The sequence below is a fragment of the Crocodylus siamensis genome, chromosome 2 (genome assembly GCF_052110815.1).
Source record: "Crocodylus siamensis isolate JL-2025a chromosome 2, ASM5211081v1, whole genome shotgun sequence".
Taxonomy (NCBI): domain Eukaryota; kingdom Metazoa; phylum Chordata; order Crocodylia; family Crocodylidae; genus Crocodylus; species Crocodylus siamensis.
This window is the reverse complement of record NC_143396.1, coordinates 14624812-14650422: the sequence shown is the minus strand read 5'-3', so window position 1 is coordinate 14650422 and position 25611 is coordinate 14624812. Positions and strand designations below refer to the sequence as shown.

Below are 25611 nucleotides of genomic sequence, written 5' to 3'. Positions count from 1 at the left end.
ACATACTCTTAGCTGCAAACAAAAAGTGGCACAAATATTTGGTGACAGGAAGGTGCAAGCATATCAGAGTGCGTGTGTACCTAAATCGATTTGTACAGACTTCTAACCTTGTTTTCTGAACCAACAGATCTGCTTTATATGGATGCAAAATATATTTACTTACTTTACTAGCAAATTATTAACAATCACTTTCCCGGCATTGCAATTGTATTAATTGTGTTGTCATCTCTCCTGCTTTTGTTTATGGCATGTAACAGGATATTCTTGGTGTTTCTAGTTTTGTGCCCTGTAGCGGTATGTGACAGTTTGAAGTGGTGATTTGGGTGGAGTTCCTTTTGTTGATGGCTGCCTGACAAAACAGGAGATTGGACTGAACGTCCAAGAGGACCCTTCCAGTCCCATGTTCCTAAATCTAATTTTTATCCACTACAAAAGCTTGATTCTGTTAACTGCATTCAAGTATAGAACCTTTACCAATGTAATTTGTGTAGTCTGCAGATGTGTGCATGTGGTGTGGGGGGGAGGCTTGGGGTCATTTCTGTAAGCTCTGTTGGTTGTTCCCTATAATACCAACACAGGATGACTTACAGAAAGAGAATACAGAGCCTATCTAATTTTTCTACCCCTGAAAATCTTCCTTTAAAAGATGTTCCACTTTCCAGGAATAGCTGCAAGCTGCACAAGGCTTAGCTATATGACTACACTGGAGCAGGGTCAGAGATGTCACAGAGCCAGTCCGGACTCAGGCTTCCCAGGAATCTTAGGAGATGCATGTTTGCTCCAGTAGAGCAAAGTGAACAGAAATCTCTGTAAGGAGTGTTATGGAGATTTCTTCCATATTTGACAGGAGTTACCAAAACAGCTTAAATTTTCATTTTGTGAGGAGTTCCAGGATGCCTGTGTTTATATGCATATAAACACAGCCATCAATAAAAACAACAGTACGGATTTTATAACAAACCAGAAGATCATAACATGAACTAATATATACCATATATACATATGCTAAGTATATTCTCATGTTTGCAGTATCTGCGCCAACTTGCTTTGTAGTTCTCTCCCTTATCTGTCTCACAGGATGACACTCTTATACCATATAAGGTATCTTTCCTCCTGTTTATCACTTTGTAACACAAGGGAAGTCTGCAGCAGGCAAATGTTTAGTCTGTTAAGACATAGGAGTTTCACTTGCCAAGTAACATTTCGTACAGTCAAGCCCATTAAATGGTCAAATTGCTACTGCTTATCTCTGTACCTCAGATTCTGCCAATCAGAACTCTTTTCTTGTGATTGACAGGACAGTGGCAACTAATCAGGGCACAGTACTTTTTGACACTTCAACAGTAGCCTAATGAGCAGCATGTGACCAGCACATTGGCCCCAGGCATCCACCTAGAGAAAGACAAGAACAGCAGCTGCTGAAGCTGTGAGCTCAGTCTCTGCTGCTGACTTGGCCCCTGTCCTCCCTATCTCCCAAGATGCAGAGCCTGTTTCTTAGACTTCTGCTCTTCAATCCACAGTCTTCCTTTCTCAGGTAGAATTCAATCTGCCTCAGTCCTGAAGAGGTACAGCTCACAAGTTCCCTTTTTCTGTGGTTCCTTTGACAGAGCTCTATTTTTGTTTCTTTCCCAACCCACCAAGACTAGAAAGAAGTCAGAAGAGATGAAAACAGCCATGCCTGATAAGCAGTATGATGTGCCTCTACTCCCAGATGGCTCCTGAAGAGACTGAAAGAGAAGTCACTTCCTAATAAAGCTCTACCCATTGTTCATCTCCACCTTATAAGACCAGGGACTAATTATGGCTTCCCTCAAATTTACTGGCTACAGGTGAGTTCCTAAAAGAGATGACATGGGCAGATGAGATTGGGTTAGGAGACAGGCTTTGTCTAACTATTTGCAGTGCTCTTATCCCCAGAGAATTATGGGTGCCTATGCACATGCTCCAATGCATTCTAATTAGAATGCTCTGGCATCCAATTAGATTAATTGAGTCTGCTCCACGTTCTAATTAGAACACTCTAGCATCGTTGCAGTGTCACATGTGTAGGACCCTGTGGGTTTAAACATGGCTGCTGGGATGCTTTAATTAAAGCTCATCAAATGAAATTTAGTTAGTGTCCCACAGCCATTGTTCAACATGCAGAGGCTTACTGCACATGATGCTGTGGTGTTTTAATTAGAGTGAGAAAGAGACAAAGAGAGTGAGGGTTGGTTTCAGTGATTACTTGAGTGCAATTTACAATGGTCAGTACTTCTGCTGTTTCATGCTGTAGGACAGTGTAATGGGGCCAATTGTGCATATTTTTCTAAGACATCTGTGCTGCCTCCATCCCGGGATGGATTCAACCCCCTGCGCAGAAACAGACATGACTATAACTACACCATGGCTGCACCAGCCGGCCAGAACCTGGCATGGTGGGCACAACTATGGTAGACAGTCCTGGCAGGGGGAGTGCCCCCAGCTGCGAGCAGTTGGAAGCCTGGCCTCCTGGGCAGGGCAGAAGGGCCTGGCCCTGCAAGAGAGGGAGTCAAGAACAGCCAGGAGTGGCTGTGCACGCGGTCTCTCTGGTGTGAAGGACAGGCAGTTACTGGCAAGGATACAGAAATGGTATAGTCCCTGGGAGGGCTTCCCATACCCAGCCAAGGCTCTGTGACCAACCTGCACCCAGGGCAGGATGACTGGGGCACCAGGACCACAGCCTGGAGGACGGACCCCAGGACCACATATGACCAGCACAGGATAAATGCAACTTTTTTATTTATTGTTGTTGTTTTGTGTTTTTAGTTATAGGCACAGGGCAGGGAGCAGCACTGGGACAGGGGAGTTCTTAGCTTCCCTGGATAGCTGAGGGCTGGCTGGGGGCTGGCCCATTTGGGACAGCCCCCAGCCACCTGGGGAAATCCCTGCTCAGCCCTGAGCTGGTGGGAGCTGCCCCAGAAGTGGGATAGCTCCCAGCCAGCCCTGATTGCACAGAGAAGCCTTGCAAGCATGGGGCTTGTCCTCATGCACAGGGGGCCAGTAGAGCTATGTAGTAGCAAATGTCTCCCAGCTGCCTGCACATCAGGACCCCTCCCAATGTGTATGGAGCAAGGAGACAGCTGCCACTGCAGCCAGCAAAACGTTTCTGGTCCCCTGTGCATGGGGACTTGCCCCATGCTCCCTGCCAGTCCCTGGGCAAGCACCCTAGGGGAGCCTGGAGCTTCCCCTCACTGCACACATTGGGAGTAGATTTGTTCACTACATGAAGCATGTGTAAACATGCTCCCAGGGAAGGCTTACAGCAGGGCACAGTATTTTACTGAAAATGTAAAATATTGGATCTGAAAATGTAGCTAAATCACTTTTTGTTTTTCATCTACCCTTGCAGTGTGGCACCCACTGCAGTCCAAGGGAATTACACTTTTGAAAGGTGGGACAGAAAATTGAGAGGTTTGCTGGAAAACACTAAACATCCTTGTGTTAAGTGAAGCTGTAGAATGAGGGTTTCCATCTTCCCAAGCTGGATCATGCTAATGGTGAATTTTGCAAATTAATAAAGGCTTAAAGGCAAGGGCAATATTCTTAAAAACATGTTGGACTTAGTACTCTATTTCACAATTTTAGTTTAATTTCCATTCTTTACAATATTTTATAGCATACCAATCAATATTATGTAGCATATTTTGTAAAAGCAAAATGTTTTACTTAGGCTAGGGCACTACAGCACTCTTATTAAATCTTTTCTGAGCTGTGGCAGGAGACCACTAATGTTGTGTGTGTAAATTATGGGGTGCACAGATTAGTTAAGTGTGAATCAGCAAACTTCCAGCATGGCATGTACTAATATCTTTAATACTGTGCTTCATTGTGCATATTTTTCTAAGACTCAGACTGTCTTCTCATCTGTGTATCTGAGGAAGAGGAGTACTCTGCCAATTTTTTTCCTTCTTTCTCATTCTCTGCTTTTGGTGCACTTACAGTTCCAACATCATGGGTTATTGGCTGCTAGCACTGTTGTATGATAGGACTTTGTATCCTTGTGATGTCTTTTCACTGTTAAGTTACTGGTGCAGAAAGTCACATATCAGTGATAGTTCTTGGGCATAGTGGTCTTTGAAAGAAGACATAATGAATGCATTCAGAACATATACCTAAAAACAAATTAATGTATTCAGCCTTTTCATTGCTCTTTTCTTGATGTTTGCTCTTTTCTTCTGCCTTTTGTGCAGCAGCATGACAAGCAAGTTTTGCGGTCTCAGAGCAGTGGCTGGGCTTGCAGCAGTAGTGGCTGCCATTCTTATGCCCCTTCTACATCTGTACCCAGAACTGGTGCCTCACCCTCCCACCTCTAGTTATGCTATTGTTCCTGTAGAAAGTATGTGAATGAAATATAAGGAAACCTTTTTCCTGGAGACATGCATATAGTGCTATTTCTTTTTTTTCCCCTTCATTCCCATCCTTCTCTACTATTGGACATACCAAGGTCATCCTAAGCCTATCACCCCCTTATGCTCACTTGGTTAAGGCACTTTCATTTTTGTAGCCAGCAGCTAAAAAAGGAGTGAATGACAAACTACTAAGTTATAGTTAGTGGCTGCATCGACTGGGGAAACTTTTGGCATGAGTTGAGTTCCAAATAAAACTAGTATTCATACCTCTGGAGCTGTATGCGTTATCTGGTCTGCTTACACACCACACAACTGACCACTGCAGGTATGTTTTCACTTGCTCCAACAAGTATACTGGAGTCAGCTTGAAATTAGGTTGGGCATTCAAGGGACATACCAATGGCAAAACAACTCTCTATTCATACGATAGACGTTTAGTAACAATAATACAGATCTGGGTTGTGAATGTTAAGTAGATGCACTAATTTTACTGCTGTACAGAGTTTGCTGTCTCACCAATTACAAAACTGCGTGGCTTTTTGCTGTCTTTATGGAGATCTGGGAGAGGTGGAGCATCATTCCTATGCCTGATGCTTTACCTTTGCAGTCCTGCATTGTGATGACCAAATCCCTTCCTTTTCCAAGACTCACGATCAGTTTTCTAAGTCCTTTTACTAACTTGTAACATTTAGCCAGTAAAAAAAATTCATCCATTCTAAGACTACATGCCAGACCAAGAGATGACTTCATATGTAGTATACATGCAAACATTTCAATAATTTACAATGTAGTCACCTTTTATTTGTATCAGTTTTCTTTTCTAAAATATTTTTCTTATTAAAAACAATCTGATTTCAGTAATTGATGACAGAGGTACAAACATTATACATTAACTTGTAAGCTGTAAAGTAAACACTACAAATATACACACACACATGTCAATAGGTTGAAAGCTTGCCTGCCAGTTGAAATGTAACTCATGCAGTAAAAAATCCTCTTGAAAAAAATGGAAGGAAAACGAATCAGAAAATGAGGCTTTGAAATGTGTTGTTGAGGTAATTGTAAGTATTTTAAATTGGTTGTTAAAATGGCAACAGAAAGTTGGAGTGGAAAAAAGTGGGGGAGGGAACAGTTTTTATTAGACATAGTTGTAAGTGTCAGAACAGTCAAAAGAGTAATAGTTTTGGTTAGGCAGTAAACTAGATTACCCTCTGCTGTGTTTCATTTAGTTTCCAAAATTCATAAATATAGCCCGTTTCCAAAAAGTTTAATTAAGGTCATGAATCAAAACTCAAAAGTTTAAGTAGCATGGTTTAAAGTTTTTCTACAAAGCACTGATCAGTGTTCCAGTTTATTGGAATTGTTACTTAACAGCATTCAATTTATTAAGCATTTCATGTGTAATGTCATATTGTGTCAAAGATCAGTTTAAATGAGCTATCACTACACTACTTGTATATCTTCCCACTGATAATCCATTATATATCTTATATTTTATCCAATTTTGTGTGGCACTCTATATTTAATTTCTATTTTTCTTATGTAAAAATGCAAAATCAATCACTTAAGTTATTCTATTTTATATTTATAGGTAAATCCTCATATGATACAAATAACCATAGCTAGATCAATGGATATATGTGTCAGCTGATATATAAAGACCTAGATGAAATTTCCTCAAATAAAGAGGACCAGCACCTGGCCAAAGCACAACTAAATCCCCCTCACTCCAGCAAAATATAGATTAAAATAGAATCATAGAAGGACCAGAGGGACCTGTAAGATCATCAAGTCCAGTCCCCTGCCATGGGCAGGAGGTAACTGGGTTCAAATGAGTTCAACAAGGTGCTTGTCCAGCCTCCTCTTGAACACCTCCAGGGATGGTGACTGCACCACCTCTGCTGGGAGTGTGTTCCTGTTCCAGATTCTAGATACCCTTACAGAAAAGAAGTTTTTCTTTATGTCTAGCCAAAATTTGTCCTCAACTAGCTTGTGCCCATTGGACCTCATCCTCCAAAGGGGTGCCTTTCTGAAGAGTTGCTCCTCTAGATCTTGGTGTTTACCCCTGACATACTGATAGGCAGCTCTTAAGTTGCTTCTCAGTCTTCTCTTACTTAAACTGAACAAACCCAGTTCCCAAAGTCTCTCCTCATAGGACCTATCCTCCAGGTCCCATACCATATGGGCTGCCCTTCTCTGTATCCTTTTGAGCATATCCACATCCTTTTTGAAGTGAGGTGCCGAGAACTGGACACAGTACTCCAGCTGTGGCCTCACCAATGCTGAATAAAGGGGGAGGAGCACCTCTCTGTATCTATGGGCAACGCATTGGCTGATACATGCCAGAGTCCTATTTGTCTTGCTGGCAGCTTCATCACACCATTGGCTCATATTCATCTTCTGGTCGATTGTCACACCCAGGTCCCTTTCAGATGCTGTGCCAGCCAGTGGACCACCACCTACCATATAGTTATGGTAAAGGCTATTCCTACCCAGGTGAAGGACCCAACACTTGTCCCTGTTGAACCTCATCTGATTGCATTCAGCCCAATCAGTCTGTCAAGGTCATCCTGGATCCTTACCCTGTCTTCAGATATGCCCGCATTTCCCCACAGCTTGGTGTCATCTGCAGACTTAATCATTGTGCGTTCCACTCCCTCATCCATTGATAAAGATGTTAAAGAGCACGGACCCAAGCACTGATCCCTGGGGGACACCACTGGAGACGGCCCTCCAGGATGAGGCCATCCCATTGATTATAACTCTCTGGGACTGGCCTCTGAGCCAGTTGCCAACCCACCTCACTATAGATGGGTCTAGGCCAGTACCCTCCAACTTAATTGAGAGAATCTCATGGGAAACAGTATCAAAGTCTAGGTAGATGATGTCAACCTCATGTCCCAAGTCCAGCTGGTTAGTTATCTGATGTCTTTTTATGACCAGGTTTGTTAGGCATGACCTCTCCTTGACAAAGCCATGCTGGTTGCTTCTCAATACCCCACCAGTTATGAGCTTATGGTTGATGGCCTCCTTGACAATTTTTTCAATGATTTTTCCCAGGGCTGAGGTCAGTCTGACTGGTTTATAGTTTGTAGGGTCATCCTTCTTTCCCTTTCTTAAAAATGAGTACCATGTTAGCCTTCTTCCAGTCATTCGGGCCTTTTGCAAAAGGGCAAATTTTACTGAATGTAACTTCTCTGGGCACAGGTTCTGAGGGTAAATTTATATGAACCTAAAAATATCTTTTTCCTATGGAATAAAAATCCTCTTTATAATATAGAAACAAACACAATTTCTGTAGAGGTCATTTATAAGTGAACCAATGGAGTCAGTGCTAGCAGCGTCTAAGAACACATCAGGCTTGGTATCTATAAAAATATTTATGTATACATAGTGCCAGAAAGTCTTATAAATGAACAGTGTTTTGGCAAACAGTTTCTTATAACAAAAAAGGTAACAAATAATATTTGGCAGCTAGTGAAGCTTATCTCTGAAATCTTTCCAATAATCCTAATTCTACTCTTTTAGTAATATTGGGTACTAAAAGTAGTACAATCTACTATAACACTGACATGATTTAGTACAAAAACAAGAAAATTAGATTACGGTGAGGTACCAGTTATATACAGTACTTTGGGTCCTGTTCTGTCATAAATATTTATGTCATGTAACTCCAGTATTTTTTAATTTAAACAAAAATCACTTTGTTACAATATTTGGTTTCAAAATTAATTATGATGCTTTAAAAAAAATTAATTGCGGCTGTGATTTTCAAAGCAACCAAAGAAGTTAGGTGCCCAGTTCCACTCAGCTCAATGGGATTTGGTTTGGGTTGCTATATTTTTTCCTCCCCTGACAATGGTTTACAATTGAAAGACTGGAGTTTTAAGGGTTGGTTTGTTTGGTGTTTTTTATTTTTGGAAACAATTAGCTGTCTGCAGACTTTTTTTTTTGATGTTCCATCAATAAACCAAATAGCAAAACAGAGAGAAAATGAACATTGCTTTTCATTTGAAAAATAATTAATGTGGTTGAAAACTCAAAATTTGTGTTCATAAAGGTAGTGGAAGGGTGTTTCATGTGCTTCAGATTCCCCAGTCTTCTCTATGAGTTGGTCAGAAAATGTCTCTTAATCTTTCTGTCTATTTTTGTCTCTGTCACCTTTCCCCACAACAAGCGAAGGTAATTTAGACAGACAAAGTGTCATGGAGCACATGATTTCAGTGGGAGTTGAACCCACATAACAGGGAAGAAAATGTTGCCATTTGTGCACTGAAAGAAAAAGAACTAATATAACCACTCCATCTCTGAGCCACTAAAAACTTTATTTATGCTGTAAAATAATAAAAACAATATATTATTAAAGTAACTATTTTTTTTTCTGAAAGGGGCATCCTTTTATAGTCATATAGAGCCCCGATCTTACAGACTTACTAGAAAAGACCAGAGGGCTATATGAGGGGGACAAGAATAAAGATCAAACAGTCCTGGAGGAAGGGCAGATTACAACACACACAGGTTTCATCACACACCACACGTCATATCTAAGAACATGATCTAACTAGATGAAATGCTGTTACTTACCTACCAATGCTCGTTTTCAAATTGCTAATTTAATTTAATACATTCTGTTTTAAAACAGGATGGATGGGAATCTCCACAGAAGAGGTTCTTGAAGAATTTTCTATTTGTGCATGGAAATTTGGGTTTGAATCCACATGCCTTTGCTCCAGGCCAAACTCAAAACTGAAAGGACTCTGTTTGCTCAGATCCTCATCAAATGTAGAAGAAATTGTGTAAGAATGAATGGCCAGTTAGATTTCTAGAATTCAGCGTGGCAGGAATGGATAAGATCAGATGATCTTGCACGATTGCTATGATTTATGCTAAAATCTCATGGGAATAGTTGACAAGATTTTGATAACAAGGAATCTGAACCTGAGCTCTAGTTCATTTTGAACCCAAATCTATTATACATGTGAAATCTTAACAAAAACTGGAATAGTGTCCTCTTGACCCATCTGCAATAAAAATACATGGTTAGATATATATCTCTTTTGAATAAAAACATAAGGTAAATATGAATTGCTGGGTAAGACTGAAGCATAGGTTTCAGCATACGTCTTATGAAGATCAATGTACAATATGTAAAGTAATAATGCTCCCTGAAAAAATGTATTCAGTTCGGGAAATTGCTCCACCTGTAGCTCATTAACAGGATTAAGCCTTGATACAAAGTGACAGTCAGTATTATTTATTTAGGCAAAAGCTTTCTCTCTTTGTAGTTTTTGGCATATTCAGCTGGCTTTAGCAGTACGGATCTGAGACAGCTAGTGTAGCTTAAATGTTAAATTAGCCAGGGTTAAAAGCTTGCCAAGGCCAAGCAGAAACAAAGTGTTCTTTTTTGCAAAGCTGGCACATGGGACCAATTTCATTTCAGTAGCACCCTTTAGCCGTGTGGTAGGTACTATATTTCTTGTATTCGTGGCTGTGTTGTTCTAGATATTAAATGTCATTTGTTGCAAAAGGCATTCTGTTATCATAATGCGAGGGAGACCTTGTAGTCTGGGACAAAACAAACCACACAAAAAGTGGCTTATTTATTGAGAAATAGTTCCCAGCACTTATCAGGCAAACTGATAACATAAGCAAACTGGATAAAAGGTGAAAATTAGAGACCATTAGTCATCTGTTTATCAGAGAATCGCACTGTAGAATCCACCTTGAGACAATTTCTAATGTCTACTTTGACCTCTAAATACGAAATAAAAAGCCAGATCTTCAGCTGGTATTAGTCAGAATAGCTAACCTGAAGCTTCTGGAGCTTCTCTGATTCATGCCAGCTGAGGGTATAGCCCGCCATATGTAAAAAGGACCTGGATCATTTCTGTGTTACTGAAGTTTTTCACTGTAGTGTATGAGTAACACGTTCCCTTTCTAAGTACTAGCAGACCAAATGCTAGTTCATCATGCATTTATTTCCCCACCCTTCTACACAAAGCTCACATAAAGTTACTTTCCCACCCCAAATCCCGGCCATTTGTCCCATTCTTCAAATTGTCATGCAACATTAATCCAATAAGTCTTTCTGAAGTTGGTCATTAAAGAAACAGGAAATGCTGGTTATAGTTGTTGATGTCCCAGCTTAGTTCCATACTGGCAATTAAGAATAAGGGGTACAAGGAAGACTGCCTTTGTCAAAAATGTTTACGATGTCAAAATTGTCTGATCAGAAAGCAGAACAGATATTCTTTGCAATATGGACAGACTGGAATACCAGTATATTTATATATCCAGTCAGACTATTTCCTTGCACAAGCCAGAATGATCTATATCTATCTTTCTAGTAATTAAAAGGGCAGATTTTAATAGCAGATCCTATGTAAACTCACAGGTACAGGCCACACTCTGATCTAAATAATGCTGGCTTAAAGGCTGAGAACTCCAGTGACCTAACTAGAGTTAGTTATGCTAGGAATAATACGTGTGATGCAGGGGCAATGTGAGTATATTGATATAATAGTCCTTAATAGTGAGAGACTAAATGTGCCAATGTGCTCAGCACATTCCTGTTTGTGGTCTTTGGACCATTGCATACAAACTGATAGATAATCAGATGTTTAAAATCTTCATTTTGATTGCATTAACTCAATGTGTCACATCTCTTGGATCAGAGACTCTGAGAGTGGTGCTTGGGTATGCCCTCAGGATCCCTCTAAACAACGGGTGGCCAGCCTATGGCATGTGTATCAGAAGTGGCACAGACAGCTCTTGTGTGTGGCAGATGGCACAATGGGGAGGGGACAGGCAGCACTGTAGTAGATAAAACAGAGCAGCAGATCAGGAAGGAGTGGGTGTGGAGCTAGTTTGTGGCATGCCTGCCAAACTGTTGACCCCCACTCCTCTAAGGCTTAATTAACAGACTGGTGTGTGTACAGAATGGGAGCAAGTGCGAAGGGCTTGTTTCTCAGCATTAGTTCCAGGGACAGCAGCAAAGCAATACTGATATCGTAGAAATCATAGAGAAGAAGGGCTGGCCAGGACCTTCATAGGTCATCTAGTCCAGCCCCCTGCCTGAGGAAGGATCATCCCTATCCAGCCTGAAATGTCTTAGTGAAACAGTGTCACGTCAAAACAAAAACTTCTGCAGTTCACAACTGAAACCAATGTCTTTATTTTATTTACGGATTTGGTGAATGTTGATTTCATCTTAAAGGTGGAAAATAAAAAGGAAACCAGGGGAATTAATTTTGCTGCTACCTAGAAATAGTCTATTCTTAAATTCTAGATACATATTCAAGACTTTGCGTGCCACACTCTGGTACTTGTGCCAGGGTTGCCTACTCTTATTATAGTATATATTTTCCTCTGATGATCTGCATCATTACTAATTAATTATCGTATTGTTTTTACTCTAACTGCAGCTATCCTTTTTGTGTGTAGTTTCATACATTAAAAAAAATGTTACAACCAAGCTTAAATATTCTGGCATGGAAGCTGACTATCAAAAATTCTACTAGCCATACCATGGGAATTAAAACCTTCCCTGACTCTTGAGATAATAAATAATTTAGTGAAGCATAGAAGGGCTATGAATTTTTCTTGCTTGGATAGTAATATTCAAAGAACTGTAAAAATCCTGGGTAACAAGATGTTTCAGAGGCTATTTCTATTAGTATGTAACATTGTTTGTCAGTGATCAAAAGGTATAACTTTAACAGCTGCTCAGGGGCCTATGAGAAATGCCTTAGTGGCCTCAATCCAGTTCCTAATGCAGACAGACACAGCACAAAAGCCATAGCTGAAGTTGGCACCCGTACCAGCATTTTCAACAATCAAAAGTTTGAGTGAACCCATTAAGTTGTAGTAGTCTCTGTAAATTAAGACTGGAACATGTTAGAAAATGGTGGGAACATGAGATGCCTGGTCCCCATGCCTGCGGTGTGTTTGTACAATAGAAAGTTTTACTTTGGAGAAAATGTGGAGAAAGGATGTAAAATTACATGGGGCTTTCTGGAAAGGAAGCTAGTTTCTTGTTTGTTCTTCTTTACCTGCTATATGCTTGAGTCACTTGCTTTTATCCCATACATTTTGATTCCATTCAGATTCCAGCCATCTTTATAACACCTGTAGTTAATTCTCAGCTTGAAACATATATTTGAAAAAGAAAAATATAAACTTTGCCAATGTCTAGCTGTATCCATTGCATATGGAGTTATGTTATTCCTGTTTTCTTTCCTGGCCAAAAGGCCTCGAGTCAAATTTATGTTTGATTTAACCCTATTGATTTCAGTGGAATTATCCCTGTGATGGGATATGACCCTCTGCTTATTTCATGCAAGACAATGATACTGGTAAAACAATACTGATTATGGTAAGTTTGCTTTACATTATTAGATTAAATTGGGAGAATGTAAAAAGGTGGTCTGGACTGCCTCTGTCACTTCCTGGCAGAGCAAAACTCATTAAAATTTTGCTATAGCTTTTGTATCAATGAAAAAGTTGCCAAAACTTTTGAATAGGGAGAGTTTCAAAATGATACTTGGGATATCTTCCAAATATATCTGGCATAGTACAGAGCATCACATTAGACTTGTTTCTGAGGAAAAAGGAGATCTTTCATTTACCCAATGGGCAGTTTTATCATTTCATATGTCATTTGTTGTACTTGCAAAAATGTTTCTTTCCCTCCAAAGAAAATAGTTGGATTGATGTAGCAAGGGATTATTTGGTAAGCATTATGCTTTTAAATGGCTTGTGTAATCACAGAAGTTTCTTCCCCCTACTTGGTAAAAAAAATAGAGCTGGATAAAAATATTCACAGAAAATAAAATGCACACCTTAATGGGGGCAAGGTGAGAATGCATACTTTTCATGAAGATGAAATGCAGCTTTGAAGAATCCCTAGTAACATGGTAGAGAGAAGTTGACCAGTGTTTGCTCAGAGTGCAATTTTGCTGGCTGGTTTTGGGAGGTTTTTTGGTTTTTTTTTTGCTGTGAGTCATGGTGCTCACTGGCAGACAGAGAAATATTTTTCTTGGGTTAAATACATGAATATTTGCAAAGTATCAGTATTTATTGCTGAGCAGAAGGATTGTTTTATATACTGTGCTGGGACTCAAGCAATCTGGTTTCAATGCCTGGCTTTACTACTGATTTCCAGTGTAACCTTGGGCAAGTTGTTTAATCTGTTTGTGCCATAACTTTCTGCTGTTTGGCTTTCTTGATAATTTATGGGGGTACCAAGTTGATATAGTGGCTAATGAATGTAAAGCTGATTAAAGGCTGAAATTTTATAATTTAATGTGGAGATTCATAACTAACTCTTGTGGGTCTAGGAAATGGGCATATATGAGGCTGGAGGGTCATAGAATTATGTGGCATTTAGGAAGAAGGTGGAAGTCCCTATAAACACGTTATGCTAATGTATGCGTTTTTATGCAAATTGAGTTGGTTCAGGGGCCAATTACAAATGGTTAGCAAATATGCAAGTTCAGGTCTGATGTTAAGAAGTATTATAACTCAGATGAATATGTTTAGAGGAGAACTTGTTTCAGATTTTGAGAACTGGACCGAGTTTTTATAGGTCTCAAACATACAGCAAACGTTCAATTTCCCTGGGCTCTATGAATATTATGAACAGGCAATACTGAAAACCCTGAAGTTTGATATACGGTGTCTGGCTTGTGAAGGAAGTTATTCTTGCACATGTGTTCAGTCTGTCCATAGTTAATGACATACAAGAAACACAGTTTTAATAGCTTCACAGATTATTTATTACAGGAGCAGAACATCATAAATTTGATAACCAGATCCTTGTAATTTGCCAAAAAATGTAAGAAACACATTGCTGTAATTGTGCATGGGCTTTGTTCACTTGTGTGGAATGGTTTACTTCATATTTATGGGAAATTTCAGTTTGAAGGCAGATCATCCAACAAGATGTGCCTCTGTTCAAAAATATGTACAATGCTGCCACAAAACAGTAAGGAGATAGGGAAACTTCAAGATTCAGAACTGCTCCCAAATTTGCAACTCTCACTTCTTTCCTTCCTTCTTTGTCTTGAACAAAATCATGTTCATATCAACATAAAAAGAAGGCAAAGTAGATATGCACCTTATAAACTAACTAAGATACAGAGAGAGCACAAGCTTTCATAAACTTGAGTTTACTCCACCAGATGCTTTGGAAGGACAGCATAGAGTAGTGTATAAAGTGGACTGAGTGAATTGAATTCAAAAGGTGGGAGAAGAGGAGGCAGAGGAAGGGGCAAGGAAGGTGGGGGCAGTACTAAAAGAAATACAGTGTTTGGAGAAGAATATAAACAAAGAACCCATAGGGAAAAAGGGGTCACAAAAACTAATCCAATAAGATTAGGGCTAATCCAATAAAAGCTATGACAGCTTTGTCAGGTAACTGAAAACTTTTCTTGCCAGTAAGAATCTTAGAAGAGCCTGTGGACACAGACAGAAGTACAGCTCCCTAGCATAACTCATGGCACTTCACAGGAAGTGCCATGAGTTACAGCAATCCCTTGAACCCAACAGACATTCACTGTTGGGTCCCAGGGTTTGGGGGATTGAGTTGCTGTTTAAAGCAGCTGCGAGTCTGCAGTCACTCTCTCCTAACTCCACTCTTCCTCCCTCACAGCCTTGGAACTGTCTTCAGAATGAGAAGAGGGGAAGGGAGCGGAGGGAGCTGGGTCTGGGGGTTGCCCAGATGGCACTGAAAGGTGGGGCAGGTGGATTGGAGCCCATCCCTGCTCCCAGTGTGTGCTGACACAAGTTAATGAAGGTGCTCTGCTTTGGAGTGCCTTCATCTGAACCCTGATATAATGAGAATTCAGATTGTCATGGAATTGGGCCCTTAAAACACTGTAGTCATGCTCTTCTGTAAGCGCACAGCTATAGAGCGCTTTCAGTGACCGACTGCACAACAAAATGTCACTTGCGTCAGCTCCCTGTGTCTCTTGCTTCAAGACTAAACCCTTGCAATTAATTGAACTTGAGGCCATATTCCAAAACTATTTGGAAATGAAAGCTGTTGCAGCATTGAATAGTCTTCTTGTTAACTGGGATAAGCTGTTTTATAGAGGAAAGATGAATATTAATGAAACCAGGGGACATGGATGCATGGATGTAGATGCAAAAATGAAGGATGTGGATCAGGAAAGAATCTGCGGCTTTAGCGTGTGTGCCACACATTCATGAAAGAAAACTGTTAAAATCCTCTGCCAGTGAAAGATAATATTTCATAAAATTAAACCTAGTCAAGGTATTGTATGGACAAAAGCTAAAGAGAGTATTACAAAACAGTGGATTTCTTCATATATAAATTAAGACAGAGGTCAGGAACTTCACAAAAATGACCAGTTTATTGAATGTATTTGTTGAATTTTCCTGAAAATTCTGTACTGTATAAATGGGTTAACTGATTACCCATTTGTTAGTTGCATTAAGAAACAACATTTTAAGGTGAGGTAAGAGATGTAACTCCTGCAATCAACTTATTCATTTAAAAAAGCCTGGGAAGTAATAGCCTTAGAAAATCTGTGCCTTCAGAGAAAGAAAAATAAAGACACCTACCTAGAAATCTGACATAATTTTACTGGGAAAAGCATTTGAGACCAATGACTTTCCTTGAATACTAAAGAGAGCAGAAAGTGTTACTTTAATAATTGGCCACTATCCAATTCTTACAGATTTTTGAAAGCTAATTAACATAGTGACATTTGTATGGCCAATTATTTGTGGTGTTGTAACTGTAACCAATAATTAGTTAGAGTTATTTAAATGCATTTATACCTATGTATAACTGGTAGATCTGATGTGTTAAGAAATAGAAAATAAAAGAGAAATGGGAAAAGTGCTACTACCAGGATCTTCTGTGTCAGAGCCCCATGCTGCTGGAGCTCGTTCCTTCTCTTGGTCTGATAGTTCATGCAAAGTTAATCGTTCTTTTAAAGCTGATATTTTAGAGATGAAGGAGAAAAGATTCAGGGAGAAGATGTGTGAGGGGCAATATAAAAGGCTTGAGAGCCAATGTATAAGGCTGTTCTTCCTTATTTCTTTTGGCAGTGGTTCTCAACCTTCTTAGACTCAAGGCATCCCTCTAAAACTGTTCAGAAGTTAGCAGCACGTCATTGAAAAAAAAACTATTATACAATATTATACAATATTATACTTCTGTTCTTATTAACTATGTTATGAACTGATATTATATTATGTTACATTAAATTATAATATAATATTCACACTTCGAGTGGCTTATCCCCTTATGGGAAGGCAGCTAGTTAGACTGAAGAACGGCAGCTGTGGGAAGGAAGCAAAAACCCCAGCAGGAGGTGGTGAAGGAGAAGCATTAGAGGCAAGAGACCTGGGGAAGGAAGGCACAACAGATCCATCCCAGGCTCCAATGCAGTAAAGTTTTGGTCTGCTTACTTTGACTGATGACAGATTGTGTGACTGGGGCAGGCAGCAAAGGCCAGCAGGTTTAAAGACTGCACACTATTGAGGCTACATGACAGATGCTGAGGGAAGGAGCAAAAACTGGGCTGAAAAGGCCCTGAGGCAGCAACCTTCTATACACCACTTCTGATCTGCCTGGCCTAATGTACACTTGCTCCCAGTGCAGAAGAGGACTCCCCACATATGGCTTGGCTCTCTGGTGGGGACTGGTAACCATTGGGGTAAGTTCCTCCCTTAGTTCCTCAGGGCCACCCAACCTCAACTCCTAATGGACAGAATGTGGGTATGTCAGCCCATCCAGCAGGGATGAGGTGCTAAGCTGCACATGGGGCACTGAAGGGGGCTGAAGGGTCATGGGGTTGGCAAAAGAACATGAGGCCCAGGAGGAGGGAAGGTGGAAGAGGAGAGGGCCAGGGGGGTGCCACAGCACTATCAGTGCTTCTGTTGCGAGGTAAAACTGTGCCACATCCCTGAATCTTCAGGAGGCACATCGCAGCCAAACTGAAGAGTAGCTGCAGCTAAAAGGTGAGCCAGCCTTCATTGCATTGTTCATGGAGGCCCCCAGCTTCTGCTGTAGCTCTTCCTGGTTCAGCTCTGACATGCTCCAGAAAACTGGAGCACAAGTTTCTCCCTACAGTAGCAGCACTGGTGTTGTGGCACCCCTGGCAGGCACATGGAATTCTGTGGCACCCCAGATGAGAACCGGTGATGTCATGTTTGGTCAATGCTGCTGTATGGTTGCCTTTATTGCTATTACATATCTCAGTTGACTGCATTTTAAATCACTATCAAGAGCTCAAGATAAGCCCATTTGGGTCAGCTTAAAAATTCAAATAAATCAAAATGTAAGAAACTTTCCTGTTTAAACAAACTGATTCATGTCTAGACATGTCACTATAAGAACAATATTAAAATGTTACTGTGATATATTTGAAACTCTCCTCTGATGTTTTGATACTGTACATTGGCCCAGTTACTGGGATACTTAATGTAGAATTATATCAGTATAACTCAGTAGAGGTCATTCTGAACTATATGCATGGAGAAGAATGTCTCAAGGAACTTCACTCTTGGCAAATGATTCAGAGTAGTTAAAAGGCAGTACTACAATTCTTAGTTCTGGGCTAGGGACAGACATTCAAAAAGCCTGAGCCTGAATTGATTCAATCTTTGCAGGCTAGTTTAACCTGCTGAGGCTGAAGCAGTTTGTAACTATGCAGACATCCCCTCTGGACTGAAGAAATGCTGGCACATGCCTGCAGTGGCTCAGGCTAGAAGCCCAGGAGGCATGACAGCAGCCCTCCTTTCCCTTCCAGAGTGCTAAGCTGAGGGGAGGGGGGCGTGGCTAGGCCATGGCAGGATGCTCTGATTGAGCATAGTCCCCTCACTCTGCTCCTGAGCAGACCAGCAGGGAGTTGATAACAGAGTGTTTAGTAGCTCATTAAGAAACAACAGCCTCTCTCCATTAATTGAAGCTCTTCTTAAACAGCTTTTCCAAGGAAGGAACTGAGGGACATTACCAGCTACCTGCTGATTAGCTCCAAAAAGCCCTAAGCTGACACTGCCTGTCTGCCTTTGTGCCATCTCCCACAGCATGGACCATAGCCAGCATATGGTCTGCTAGCTAATTCTGAGAGGTGTCTGTGTAAGGCAGAGGGGAGGTAGTGGTGAGGGAGAGACGGGGAGCAGCAGGATGCCAGGCAGACCCTGCTGTACGTGCAGTCTCTGCCAGAGTGGCAGCCAGGGAGCAGAGGGGAGGGAACAGCCCAGCTCTCTGGAGCAGAAAGCATGCTGGGATACTGGGAGGACTCCTATGATTTAACTTAAACCAGGAAGGGGGCTGGGACAGACATTGCATAAACCTGTTTGATGCAATCAGTTAAGTCTGATACTATATCCAGCCAGGTTTATCTCAAACTGCTTTCAGCCATTTTCAAACTGGTTTACGTGCACTGAACATCTGTTCTGTTACAGGTTTAAACTAGTTTCTGATCACATAAACTGGTTTATGTGTAATGTCTGTCCCTAGCCATAATAATGATATTGCTTCTGTCAAATCCTATTTTGATGAGGTATGAGCAAGATGTGCTACACATGCGTAGAGAATAACTGTAGCAGAATTTAGAAGACTTTTTCTCTTAAGTAGAAGAGTGTTGATGGAAACAAGACTCCTACATATGGCATGTCTGTTGGAGCTAACCTTATGTAGTTTGTCATAATGGGATGGTAGGACTCTTGGTAGTAGAAAGTTTGTTGTTTAAAAATAGTTTTGTTTTTTTTTTTAATTTTTTTTTTTTTTTTACTGCTGAAAGAACAATCCTTTGTAAATCTGGTCCTAGACTCTTGGGGCACGTCCACACATGCAGGCACATGTGCTTGCAGCAGCTCAAATAGAAGCAGTGCAAATTTGAGCTGGGGCTTTTTTGCCTCAGCGCATGTGCCCAGACATGCACTTTGGTGCAGTGCAAGTTGTACCACTTGGCGCAAAATAACCCTGCCTGGCTCCTTCTGGATCTGCAGACAGAGGGAGCTAGAGCCCAGGGCCAACACCTGTGCCGTCTCCAGCAGTATAAAAAGCTGCCCTATCCTAGCCCCATCACTACAAAAGGCTGCCCTGGCAAGTAGCTCAGGGCTACTTGCTCTCAGGAATTTCTGGGGCCCAGCCAATTGATACCTGGGTACGTTTCCCCTTGTGCCAGCTGGACTGCTGAAGCAGCCCTGAGAGTTCCCTGCACCCTCTACCCACTGCAGCAGTCTGGCAGTGGGGGTTGCTGCCTGGCTGTGACCTGCTGTGCACCTGCCAGACCCAAATGGGGACTGCACAGCCAGTAGAGGCATCTGCCCCTCTGGGCCAGCTGCCAGTGGGCTGTGTCCACAGAGTTGACCTTTATGCAGCACTACTCCCATGTGTGCCCCTGCCTGGCCATCTGGGCAGCTATTGCACAGAAGATGTTCCAGGTGCAGTGGCCTGCTTTGAACTGTCAAAGCATGTCCTCCTGGCCCCAACTGACCAAGAGGTCAGCCATCTCCAGCTGGGTCCAAGGTGCTAGCTCTGAGCAGGCTCCTTTGCCTGGGTGCTGTCACTTGCCTCCCTAGCAGGAATTCTGGTGTTCCCTATTTTAAAACTGAAAAATCCCTGATAAAAAAATCCCAAAGTCTGTAAAATACCCCAAAATCCATGTTCCCCCACAATTAAAACAAAAGACCGCAATCAGAGAGTGAGAGACAGAAAGACAGCTATCAGTTGGGAAAAATGTTATTGATATATCTAGTGTTAAAGCAATTTGGAAGCCTACCAGTGTTTCTGTCATCATAATAAAATGAATTCTAAATACCTATATGTTTTGCTGTTTGCCTTTGGTTTTCTCACCATAGAGCAGTTAGAGCTCCCCTTGACCCCTTCAGTAACCAGGATGTGGGGACAGCTTTCCCTGCAGCCGCAGCTCCTGCCAGCAGGTCTCATCCTGTCTGGCAGCTGGGCACACAGGGTGTGTGCTGGGGGAATGTGGGGTTTGCAGAAGAGGGGTGGGAAGAGGGGTGGGGGGATGTGAGGGGCTGTGGAGGGATGTGGGGAACCATGGGGGTGTGTGGCTAGGTGTGAGTGGATCATGGGGGGACAGTGTGGGGGGTCTGCTCAGGAGGGGCGGGTCCCCTGCCACCCTCAGTGCACAGTCTCCCCCCTGCACAGCTCATGGACTGCCCTCCCACAGGGCCACAGCCCCCCCAATGAGCTACAGCCCCCACAACAATGGCCACATGGCCTGCACAGGGGCTACTCCCCCCCATCAGGGCACACATGCCCTACCTCCACTTGCTTCCCCAGCCCCATGGATTGCTGCCCCACTATCCCCCGCTGCCTCCTGTAGTCCCCTGATGGCTGCCCCACCCAGCCCCAGCCCCCATTTTTTTGTGGACCATGCCCTGCTTTGCTTTTTTCCCCTGGGGTATTTTTTGACCCCTGGATATCCAGGGGTCTAATTTTGCCCTGTGCTGTGGGGAACATTTTTTTGTTCCTGCATGTACCTCTTGCAGCATCTCAAAGGGCTTTGAGATGCTGCAAGAGGCATGTATGTGCTCATCTGGATGCGCCCTTGAAGGGCAGAACCATACGTGACTGAGCTTAGAGCTGTCAGGCAAGAATAAGCATGATACAGGATGCTGGAGGCCAAGCTTGGGCCAAAGAGTGGGAGAATTGTGGAATCCCATCTCAGGAAAGATAAAGGCCTAACAGTGTGTAAAGGGATACAGGGTGGCTGACAGTAATGTACAGAGGCAGCAGCTGGTTTAAATTAGCTTTCATAACATTGCTACAGTGGGTGCCAGACTCACTGGTACATTCCAGGTTCTTTATGCTGCTACAGTAATCCCAAACCTTAAGTTTTTAAACCAGATTTATAGGTTCTTTCCATCACCATTAGCAGCTGGAGAGTATCGGTGAATCAGGCTCCCTGCATCCCACGCATATGAATTTTTCCTTTGGAGACACCACTGATTCCAGCAATATTCCTCATTTGAAGCATCAGGATTCTCTTTAGGTGGGTAGAAACCTATAACAAGGGAAAACACTTTTTAAAGTTTGACTTCCGTATCTGCATAAGTGAGGGGTTATGCAAAAATGAAGGAGTTTTGCCTATTTTGAAAGAAGTTGAATATAAAGCCCTACATCTTCATATTTCATTTGCCCAAAGGCATCCAGACATTGTTTTGGCAATGCTTAAAGGGACCTTAAAAACCCTTTCTATTTCTAGAGAGGTGCAAAGAGCTATAGTGCAAATGAAAATCAGGACAAATCTACCAACAGTTAAGTTCTGAGATACAACATCCTAAAGGCGGCTTTAATTCCCTTGAAAGCATAGGAAAGAGTGAGTTAGGCCGGGGTGGTTGGATGAAAATCAAATGTGTAACCAGGGGGGAAAGAAACATTTTATAGATCAATATTCTTGTCAAAGGCAAATATTTTCTCCTGTTTTGTTTGGCAAAAAGGTGTGTGTAGGGGACTAATTTTAGAATATCTTACATGAATTTTTGATTATCTTAAGATAGTCTTTTCCTGGCCAAACAAAGGAATCATGTTGCTTTAACTACAATATGGCACTTATTGTGGAGATGGCCAAATATTGCACATAATCATTTCGACCACATGCAAATAAAAGGCACTATATTTTGTGTAAATTTCTATTTTAGATATTCTTACAACATTTCTATTTTATAATATTGTAACATGTTATGAAAGGCTCCCTGGGACTACTTCGTTAAAACAAAACCAGACTATTTTCCTACAATTCTTACTCAGGAACAACCTTTAATGAGCTTTTGTGTTTTCATGATTAATACATTTTTCTAGCAGTTTAGTTGACTGATGGCCTGTTTTAACCCATCATATAATTGTTTTACAGTTCAGTTTCCCATTTTGATGGTCTGCTCAGCATTCATGGACTATTTTGTTATTTTCTGTTGTTCTAATATTATTTACAAATGTACTGCCAGGACTTTCTCTGATGCTAGTCACAAAACTTCTCTGTCATCGTTTCCTCTCCTTCTTCCTCCCTCCTGCAAGCTTCATCTCCCTGTCCTTTCAATTCTCCCTCCTTCAGTGCCATCTCCACTTTTCTTGTTCTAATCTAAATTTTTATATTTTTCCCATTACCGTTGCTTCTGAATACCTTCTGTCTCCTTCCTATTCCTTCTCTCTTGGGTCCCCACTCATGTCACTGTGTTTTTTTGCATTACCCATGTTTAACCTGTGTTTTCTGGGGTAAATTCACACCCATCCCTGTCTCTCCCTCTTTTCTACCTCTCTCTCTATTTCTTCTGTCTCAGTGGACCTTCCCTTAACTCACCCCTCAGCCTGGCTCTGTTGAAACTAGGATCACCTCTTCTGTGCTGCCTCTGCAGTTTGTCACCCAGCCCTTTTTTAAAATTCCTTCCCCACTGAATCATTCCCTAATGAACAAGGTGGGAGCACTGGATTTTCCTCTCCTGACGCTTCTAGCTTTGCCCTCCTTCCTCTTTTCCTTCAAGCAACTTTCCATCAGTTTCTTCCCGCTTCTCCCTCCTTGTCGCTGCCATTTTCTTCCTCCAACTCCTGTGTCTGTCTTACAGGTTTATTTGTAAGCTTCTTGGACCCTCACACCATGCATTCCAGTACTAAGTAGTATTATGATTCAGACTATCACTAACAACTCAGTGCACTACCTTATGAACCTCATTGCATGACTAGCTACTCTTCTGAGCCATGAGGTCTTGAATACTTGGTTGAGGCAAAGAACAGAAATCTCAAGATTCTGTAATAATTCAGAAATACTTTTTTTTTTAGTTGTGTAACTTGGGGAAATGTTTGCCTGATTATTAACTCGGTGGTGTATCCTCATATCTTTTTGTTTGGGCAATAAATGGCTAGATGTGAGTGGTAGAATTATTTTGAATATGCGGTTGTTGCTTTGTTTCCGGTCTTTTTTTTCTTCCTTTGTACACACAAAGCCTATTTGTTTTTCCCCCCACAATGAACAAAGCAGCATCACTCACCCTGAGTGGTTTCCACACTCCTTCACTCTGATGCTATCTCCAAAGTCCTTATCTACTCAGAAGCATTCACCTACACATATCCACTTAGGCTCTACTCTTCCTAAATCACATGCATTTATTCAAGTCAATAGAAGCGGTATCCACTTACACCAGGACTGGATTTGGTCCTCTGTCCTTATCTAAATGACAAGGCACAGCAAATTACTTTGCACTTTAATCAGAACAGATTGCCAGCTTTTTCATTCCCTCACTGTTGAAATGTGCCACTGTTTCAACAGAACTGAAATAAAATTCCACTGTAATTGATAGAAATCAGATACTTTGCTTGGTGGGTTTCTTACCATTATATGATCCCAGGACTGTGAAAGGGAGCCCTATATGAATTACCTGAATGACAGATTCATTTTCTCTATGCATGATAGATAAAATGTACTGTTTAGTGCCATCTGGAAACTGCTTAAAAGCACCTGCCTCTTTATGGGGCCAAGACCTCCTACTGCACATCTATATGTGTATATGTATGCACACCTACGCACCATTTCTACTGTCATGGTTGACAACTATTTTGGAGATTTTTTTCCTCAGATGCAGCCTGAAAGCAAAGAAAACTAACCAATACCCCTTCTCTCCATTTTCCAGCCACAGAAAGTAAAGCCTTATCAAATACTTAAGGCATCGAGGAGTATTCTTATCACATCCACCTAAATGCACCCACTCTGATCAAGGAACAACAAAAAAAATGAACAAAAGGTCTTTTTGTGTACCGCAGAAGACAGCCATTTCATGCTGATGTGAGATGATTGACCCATTCCAAAATGGTAATAAATCCTTAAACTAGGCTAAATGAAGATAGAACTGAAAATGATATCACTACATGGTGATAGTGTGTGTGGCCTGAGACCCCTGTCACATTAAGAAACATCTTGTATGTTTTCAGTCATCATAATGAATTTATGTCGTTGATTTTCTCTATGATTTCTTTTAAACTGATATTTTAGCAGGGTGTAGCTTTTCCCCCTACACCGTCTGCTTTTCACTTGTACCAGTTGCCAAATAGACTAATCTAAATGAATCTTCTTTTTAAAGCACCTCCCCTAATTTTCTTTCACAAATTTTCTTTTCCTCTAGTAACTAACATCATAAATGTTGTTTAGCCAAAGAAAGGAAGGATGTGTTAGTTTTATAGAAATAAATTGCAAGCAATATCTTCATTATAGAATGTTATTAACTAACCTATAGAATTCCCCACCTTGGATATGACTGTTAAATTCTGGAGGCTGTCTAAATCATGCAGTGGGAATTAATGAAGAAGGGCATACTTTCTATAGAATTCTTAAATCTTCCTATAGAAAGGATTTTTTCTCTATTAAATCTGGTTGTTTTACAGCAGTTTCTAAAGACTGGTTTTGATTTTTGTCTGTATTCAATCCGATAGGGCATTTCTGTAAGTACTGGGATTCATTAGCTCCTTCAAGACTATTCTATGACCTTAGGTGCGATCTTGATTGTTTCTGAACATCTGCAACTCCCAGTGACTGAGATACTGCATCTGAGACTCTCCAACCTGCACAATGGGACCCATGAGAGAATATCCAGAATGACAGATTCTTGCACACAATGGTTGTGTACTTTTTAAAGAAAAAGAAGTGGTTCTGGCAGAGAAGAGAGATCGACATTCATCCAGTTGTCCTGTGGACTTGCTGTAACATCTTGACCAAGCCAGTAATTGATTTTCTGTTTTTAAACAATATGAGTCAGGGGATTGGTATCACGATACAGAATTGCTTCCCTCTCAGTTTCTGTGTCAAGTTCAACCTTGCCTGATAGTAAGTGAAAGCTTTTATTATTTAATGGCTATTTAGCAGCATATGGGAAATAAAGCTGAGTTGCTTCAATTCAGTTCTCATTTAACTGGTGTTCACATCACGTAGTTGACACTTTTTGGCAGTCTCGGCTGAGTTATTGAAGAGTGAGGACCCTACTGCCCTTAGAAATAGTCTGTTCTGGTCAAGGTTGGGCCATGGAGATGCAACAATGTAAGGAGGGTTATGTTGCAGCTGTCCCATTGCACTTTTTCTGAAGACAGAAATTCTCTGTTTGCTATAAATGTGGTTAACACCACTGTCCTCAGTGCAGTTGACTGCTTAATGGCAGAACCTGGTTCCATGATTTTCTGAGTCATCCATTCCAGCAACTTCGTGAATACTACACCTGCACAAAAACTTGGAAATCGCCTTCACATTTCAGT

The 25611-nt window shown here is 41.3% G+C and overlaps 1 long non-coding RNA gene across 2 annotated transcripts; it reads left to right on the top strand.

Annotated features, from left to right (window-relative positions):
• The first annotated feature begins 1407 nt into the window (after positions 1–1407).
• LOC149869989 (uncharacterized) lies at positions 1408–25230 on the top strand. 2 transcript variants are annotated; one of them, XR_016440661.1, is made up of 4 exons: positions 1408–1534; positions 1642–1829; positions 24003–24181; positions 24799–25230. It is a non-coding gene; the product is annotated as an uncharacterized LOC149869989 (long non-coding RNA). The 2 variants fall into 2 exon arrangements; XR_016440662.1 differs by lacking the exons at positions 1408–1534; positions 1642–1829 and adding an exon at positions 21253–21373.
• Positions 25231–25611: the final 381 nt, after the last annotated feature.